Source organism: Pagrus pagrus (assembly GCF_965226575.1).
Source record: "Pagrus pagrus genome assembly, chromosome: 13".
In the NCBI taxonomy this organism is placed as follows: Eukaryota; Metazoa; Chordata; class Actinopteri; order Spariformes; family Sparidae; genus Pagrus; species Pagrus pagrus.
In genome coordinates, this window is record NC_140197.1 from 2,519,294 (window position 1) to 2,527,241 (window position 7,948).

The window sequence follows — 7,948 nt, forward strand, 5'->3', positions numbered from 1 at the left end:
AAAGTAACTTTACTCGCCATTCATCATTTCAAAATCAATCCAGGATGTCAAAAAGAGAAGAGAGCACCATATGTAACTTGCTGGGTTATTTTGTGTGTTAAAGTGCCATGTATGTTATCTATGTAAGAGTATACGTTTTCAAACTTAACAGTATTTGTTAACAGGTTTGACATTATGTTAAAGATGTCTATGTACTTACACACTAACCAACTAGCCCCAGCTTGTCTAATAATACTACTTTGTGCCTAAGGAGGCAATAATAAAGCCCCCCTTAGTTTCAGCTGGAAGATTTGAGTGGCAAGTATTGTATGCTACATTTCACAACTTCTCTTTTTTTTAGTCTAAAAAGGTAAACAAAATAAACTTGTTTTTTACCTTACCCCTTTCTTCTTAAAATGCATAATTTAAAATAATCCTTTCTAAAAAGAGACAGTGTTGACACATCATGATTGTGACAGTAGACACATCAATAAATATGTAAAAGAAATTCTTGAAAAATGACCAAACTTCTTGCAGCTTTTTTGACCTTGTTGCATTGAGCAAACATGGAGGGTGGAAAGGAGGTCCTCAGGAATATAGTTGGCCACATGTGTGCCTGATTTATTGCTTTTTCATAAATATCTGACAGTGTTGCCAAAAACTTGAGACACATTTTGACAAACCACAAAATAAGAATGAATATTGTTGAAAATTCACTGCTTTTACTTTTAAAGATGCTTTACATTCTACACTTTCATCTGGATTATGTATTATTCATTTGACATGATCACAGTTTTTTTATCATATAGAAATGTGATGCTGTTGTTTTTAGGACAACTGCTTTTGTTGGTACTGGGCTGACATCAGGGTCGTGCACATGATTATAGAGGGGCAGGGGCTCAAAGGCAGAAAAAGGCAATATGTGCGCGCGCATAGCGCGTGGCAAATTTTTTTTCAGGCCTTAGCAACACAATATGTAGATTAATGTAAAATTAATAAACAAAGTACTTATAGAAAGCTAACTACTTAGCTGTGTATCCTGTGTAGCTGTGAGTGATATGCAATTGCAATTTATTTTGTTAGCTTACAGTAGTAGTAGCAGTAGTAGTTGTAGTTGCATGAATGCAGAAGTATTCATGCAACTACAACTACTACTGGTACTAGCCTACTACTAGTACTACTACTACTAAAGCAACCCTACAGTAAGCCAGCATATAAAATGGTACAGTGTCATTGCTGCTTGGTCACACACACACACACACACACACACACACACACACACATTGCTAACATAGCCTGAGACCTATATTAGCTAGACAGTAAGCTAGACCAATTTCCTGACTTCCCGAAACCGAGGCTTGACTTCCGAACTGCTAGGCTAAGACTAATATGATATTTTTTCCAAGGTTGCACATTAACACAGCTTGCATAACAAAAAGAAAATCATGGGAGGGCAAGTGCAAACTAGAAATACAGGCTACACACCTAAAACTGTGACAAAACCAAGAAATTACTACTGTGACTGCTACTGTGAATGTTAGCAGGAACAGCAATGTTTACAACAGCAAAGTCACAATAAACTCAATATCTGGAAGAAGTTTAAGATTTGTGGCAACATAAACAGCCTACACAGACAGCTGTCATATTAGATTATTCATAACTCTCATTAACAAGCAGTCAGCTTAACAAGCACAAATGGGCACTTTTCTGAAATATGACTCGTATTTAAGCATAAGTGGAAGGTGACTTGTTAGCCCCCACAAGGAAGTTATGTTAATGGATTTATAACTCACAAAGGTTCAAGTCGCTCCACTGTCACGTCTCATCTATGTGCTTGGTGGAGTTTTTTTTTAATACGAGGCAAAAAGGGCAGGGGCTCAAGCACCCCTTGGGCCCTATGTGTGCACGTACCTGGCTGACATAATATCATAAATATTATAAAATCATAAACAGACATATGTAAAAATGTTACACTTGTGCAAAAGACCCATGGATGATCAACCGTGATTATTTTAAACATGAAAATGTTATTCATTTTCAACAGAATAAGCACTTTTCTTAGAAGGACATGTTTTTGCTGAAGTCTCAAGAATCAATGTACTGTGAAAATAACAGTAATCAAGTTACTCCTGTAAAAATTACAGTAGGTAAATATGTCTTGTAGAAAATTGCAGTAACCAACAATTTACTAATTACAGTAACAAACAATATACCGTAATAAATCACAGTAATAAGCCATGTATTGTAAAAAATGACAGTAATCCAATAATGTACTGTATAAAATCACAGTAACAAACAATGCACTTCACAGTAACTAACATGAACTGTAAAGAATCACATTTAACTAATTGGATAAAATATTCTCACCCCCTCAATCAAAACTTTATTTTTGTCCATACCTCATCTATTATTGATCCACAGGGAAAATTTATTACCAAACATTCAACATTCACACTTGCTAATATTTACAGCGCTAACAATGACAACCCATCTCATTTCTTCTCTTTACTATGTAACTCAACAAATATCATAATAGCCGGAGATTTCAATACTTTCATCAACTCCACAACTGACCACTCCAATACATCTGGTAATTGCAGACACTGGCACTCAACTGAAATCAGTGGTGGTCCAAGCTTGCATGACGCCCTGGGCGGACCTCACCTTCAGCAAAACTCTGGACAAGCTTAAAGTGTAACTCTCGCCAAAATGCAACCTGACCCGAAAACGAAACTACGGTAAATCTTAAAAGTGTTTTTTTCGTCATAATTATTTTTTTACACAAAGGTTTGACTGGGGTACATTCACAAAAAAAGCCTAGGTTGCATTTTGGCGAGAGTTATACTTTCAGAGCAGCTTCAGCAACAGACTCATTCAACCCCGTGCCTAAAGGAACGGCACAGGAAATCATTCCTACCTCGTGCCATCAGACTTTATAACACACACTCCATAACATACAAATAATGCTCTTTAAATTATTATTACTGTAAATACTACACCTTATACTCTTGCACCTTATGTTCCACTTACCATTACTCTTAGATACCTCAGTATTTTATTTTATTTATTTCAGTATTTTATTTTATTTAATAGCTACTTAAGCATTTTATTGTAAAGTATTTGATTGTTTTTTGTATATTGAATATAGTACTTTATTGTTTCTATATTTGCCCTTGTATTTTGATTGTATTTGTACTTGAATACCCGCTGCTCTGGTAACCTAATTGTCACGGTGCTACTGTGGCAGTATGGTTGTTTTTCTGTGTTCTGTTCTCCCTACCTGCTTCTCCCCCCTCCTTGTCTTCCTCACCTGCTCCTTCTCCTGTGTGTGTCTGTGTGTGTGTGTGTCTGTGGGCGTAGCAGCAGCAGGAGAGTGGCACACCTGTCCCTGATCATCTCATCACCCTTTGGCTTTATCTACCTGGTCTCTCCACCACTTCATCGCTAGATTATTACATCCCATTAGTGATGTTACGTTCGTGAACGATTCGTTCGATATGAACTAATCTTTTTTATGACTTGGGAGTAATGAGTCGTCTCAGTGAGTGATTCGTTCATTTTAATGCAGTACCTTCCCTCGCCACATGGCAGCTGCATAAGCTCAATCAGGAGGACAGGAAACCGAAATGATTAGTTCACGACTCACTCAACTGTGCGTCCGTCCTCAGGTCCTCGTTCATTTGTCACGTGACAGCCAGGCCGCTCAGGCTGTGTGACGAGCAGTAAGCACAACCGTTCGTTCATAGGCCTACGGATCGTTCATATGGATCGTTCATACGGATCGGTCTCTTGTTCATTTGTCACGTGACAGGCAGCTCAGGCTGTGTGACGAGCAGTACGTTCGTTTTCGGATTGGTCTCTCGTTCATTTGTCACGTGAGAGCTACCTAGTTACTGTCGTACTGTTAAACAACAATGGCAGGGAGGATACAGGATACAGTCACTTTATTGTGGTGTGTATTTGCTTTCCTAGGTTTTCATATGGTTTTAATTGCTTGTGGCATTTTGTTTATTATGCTTTGTCAGCTGAAGCAAACCATGTTGCCTTCAGTGTTAAGTGTTTGAGAGCCGCGGTCTTTTTTACAATGCCCACAAGAGGTCTACAGCGCCACCCGCTGTAAAAATGAACGAAATGACTCAAAAAAAGATTTGTTCAATTTACTGTTAGAGAGTAAAAGATCTGAGTCAGTAAAAAGAGTCGAACTTCCCAACACTACATCCCATACGGTGACTTCAGAGGGCTGCTATTTCGTGTTTTTCTGTATTTTTGCCTTTGCGCTAATGCCCTTGTTCTTTGGCTGCAGAAATCTCCAGCGCCGTTCTGCTCCACTTCCAGCTTGCATGCTCTCCTGTGTTCCTCCATGCCGGTGTTGTATCAAGCTCTGTGTCCTTGTCGAGATGTGTTTCCCCTAGTCCCGCCCCCGTCCAAAATGGCCCGAAAGGTGAAGGAAGCGCGTTCACAAAAAGCTCACCCCCGAGCTGTTGTGCTTGTACCACAGAGGCACTGTGGAGAGAGCTAAGGTTCAAAACTGACTTTTTTTAGCGAGTTTTATCTGAAGATGTTGTATTGTAGAAGTGAAGTCCAAATTTCATAACTGTCTAGTTATATTTTTAAACTGGGACAACAGCACATATGTTTGTGTTTTTATGTCTTTATTAACACAACCAACTACTGTTATTTCTATCAATAAAAAAATATGTTTGTGAGAGACTTTTCATTTTGAATATTATGGACTTTTGGAAGAAAGTGTGCTCATTCATTTAAAGGCTAAATATAAATAGCTATTTTATCATATTTGTCTTAAATCCAGCTCCATTATAGCAGGTAAAGCACATCCTGACAGCTTGGAATATTACTGTCAGATACTGTTCCCCCTCTGTTCAATATGAAAGGACACTCACACATCTTTCAAATTCATACTGCTGACTCCCCACAACAGATAAGTCCTGTGATTTTCAAGCTAACCATTACATTTGTCCATTTACAGCAGGGGGAACGCATCCTGGCAGCTTGGATCATTACTGTCAGATATTGTTCTTCCCCCTCTGTTCCATATTAAAGGAGGCTCAGACAAGCATTAAAGACTTTAATAACATTAAACAAAAAATAAATAGTGTGTACTTACTTTTTAGAACATACAATTATTATTCAAATTCAATAAATACAAAATTAAATGGCAAAATGTGCAATATTTAACACATCAACAAAAACATCAAAATAATTTAAAAAATGAAACATTCAAAATCAAGGAAAAATAAACTGTCAATAGAACATTGATACATGAACTTTAAAGGAATAGTTCACTCTTAAACATAATTCAGTCATTATCGACTCACCCACATGCTGATGAGAAGTGTAGTTTTTTAAGAAAAATGTACTAAATGACGTCGTTTTGAGTAAACTCTGGATGTCGCCACTTCAGGACACTTGGATTGCAGCGGACGAGCAGTATGGAGGAATATTACAAAGTTTTTGTGTAGTTTTATGGACCTTTTCCCCTGGGTCGCCACTTATGCTCGTTATATGGATTACTCCTGCCGGAGGGAAGCACCGCGGGTCTCCAGCTGCACTTTGAGGAATAAGAAACTACACCGGACTTCTCATTAGCATGTGGGTGAGTCGATAATGACTGAATTTTGTTTAAGGGTGAACTATTCCTTTAAAGTTCATGTATCAATAAGAAATGTTCTATTGACAGTTTATTTTTCCTTGATTTTGAATGTTTCATTTTTTAAATTATTTTGATGTTTTTGTTGATGTGTTAAATATTGCACATTTTGCCATTTAATTTTGTATTTATTGAATTTGAATAATAATTGTATGTTCTAAAAAGTAAGTACACACTATTTATAACTTTAAAACTTGGAAAGACAAATTAATATTGGCAAAATAAGATTTTTTTTGCTCTCCATGATGGGACGTTTTCAAAAATATCTTCTTAATGGAAAGTGAAATACTGGCACTTACATGAGTAAATTAGTAAAATAGATACAAACACAGGACCACATTCTATACATAAAATATAATACATAAAATATAATACCCATGTCAGCTCTGCCTCTTCACTGTCATCTGCATTTTCCTCCACACAGTTGAAGCAAAGGTTTGTCAGATCGTCTGTCAGAAAAATGGAAAAGTATTTGAAAGAGGGCAACATTTGTGAGGACAAGATGATTTCTTTTGAGTCTGATCCCCGGCAATTGTATTTTTTGTAATTTTCAGAGATAATAACCTGAGTAGTCAAAGATGTTTTCATTTACAACTTGTTGGGTAGGTATTAATAGATAACTTACCAGATTCCCGAAGAAGAGTTGTGGCAATCTGCCAACGTAACTCTGCCACATCATTTTGGCCAGCAGGGAATTTGACCTCTTCATTGTTCAAGATTTTATCTATGAACTGATATTAAAAAACAAGTTATCATTTACCTACACATACAAATCTAAATGTATAGTTTATCTGGGAAGCACCACTTTATATCTGCACATCATGGAGAAGAAAGGGCAATTTTTTTTCATACCTTGATGGCAAAAACCCCACAGGAGGTGCTGTCTGGTTGGTGTGGATGAGGCACTGTGTCACATTTCCATCTGGACACATTAATCCCTTTCTTCCTCATGAATGCTCCAAAAATATGTTTAAATATAGTAACTTGATTTATTGACTTAAACATCATACAAGCACCACATTATATTTGTTATAAGATGTCAAGTGCTAATAGAGGAGCACAAAAAAATACTATTACCAAGTCCTCAGTCATCAAAATAGAAGAAAGATAAGAATGTTGTTCCCGGTAAAAACAACTATAGTACTTATACTGTGCAGTACTTACTCTATTCTTCTGGCTGATGTTGACGAGATAATTCACATACATGCACATGCTTCTCATGATCTATTATCCTCTGTAAATATCATTAAATGGTCCACATTATCCTTAACATTTCTGCAACTGTTTCTGGTTTTGTTTGTCTGCCTGAGCAAATGTCATCCCTTGAAGGTCATTGTTTGTCTAAAGTGCTAACCAGTTGTTTGTCATTATTGTAAGGTATTACAATTGCAATTAAGCACTATGACAGGTATTACATGCTTTGTTAAAATATGTAATCAAATGTAATGCTGACATATGAAAAAGAAAATCACAGCTCAAACTTTTCAAATACAGATACAGACATATTTATAAAATGTTTTAATTTGTTTGACAGATGTTATGACACCAACATGATTTACTACAAATTTCCATTATGATGTGTAGCTGCATCTATAGTAATATGTGACAAGTGGGTCATATTAAATCTGAAGCCATAATTAAAGTGTACCTTGTTACATACTGGCACCTGTTCAGCTTGGCAGGAGTTTCTCCAAGTGAATCCAACAGGAGTGTTCTTTTTTCAGATGGATATATTACCTGTATGCAACATAAAGACCTAAGATTAATGTACATACAATACGTTTGCTCACTATATTGACATTTAAAAAAATGCTGCTGGGCATGGTCTTCAAAAATACAAAAGAGCTCTACTGTATGTGGTCTTAAACAAGAACTACTTTGGTATCAAGGTGCAAGATGAAGAGTTTACAGAGCTGAACATAAGTCTAAAAAAATACATCACTTGATCTGTTACTGTATGGTATACTGTATGTAACCAGGAACCAGTGATGGTGTTCATGCACAACACCAAACAGCACTTCATAATGTGTGGTATTCAATATAGCATAGCAATATGTTTATTAACTGTAAGTAACAATCTCAAAGCATTCCTGATCACTGTAACTATAACAGTAATGACAAAAATATATTATTGTTAGCATAGTCTTTCCATACTGATTACAACCTTGAATAAAAATAACTAATAAGTATGACTTTGGTAATGAATATCTCATTAAAATGACATATTTCCAACAATGTCAACAAAATAGATAAAGTCCCCTTAAAGGATTTAAATGGAGACTTGCCTTCTACTAAAAACTA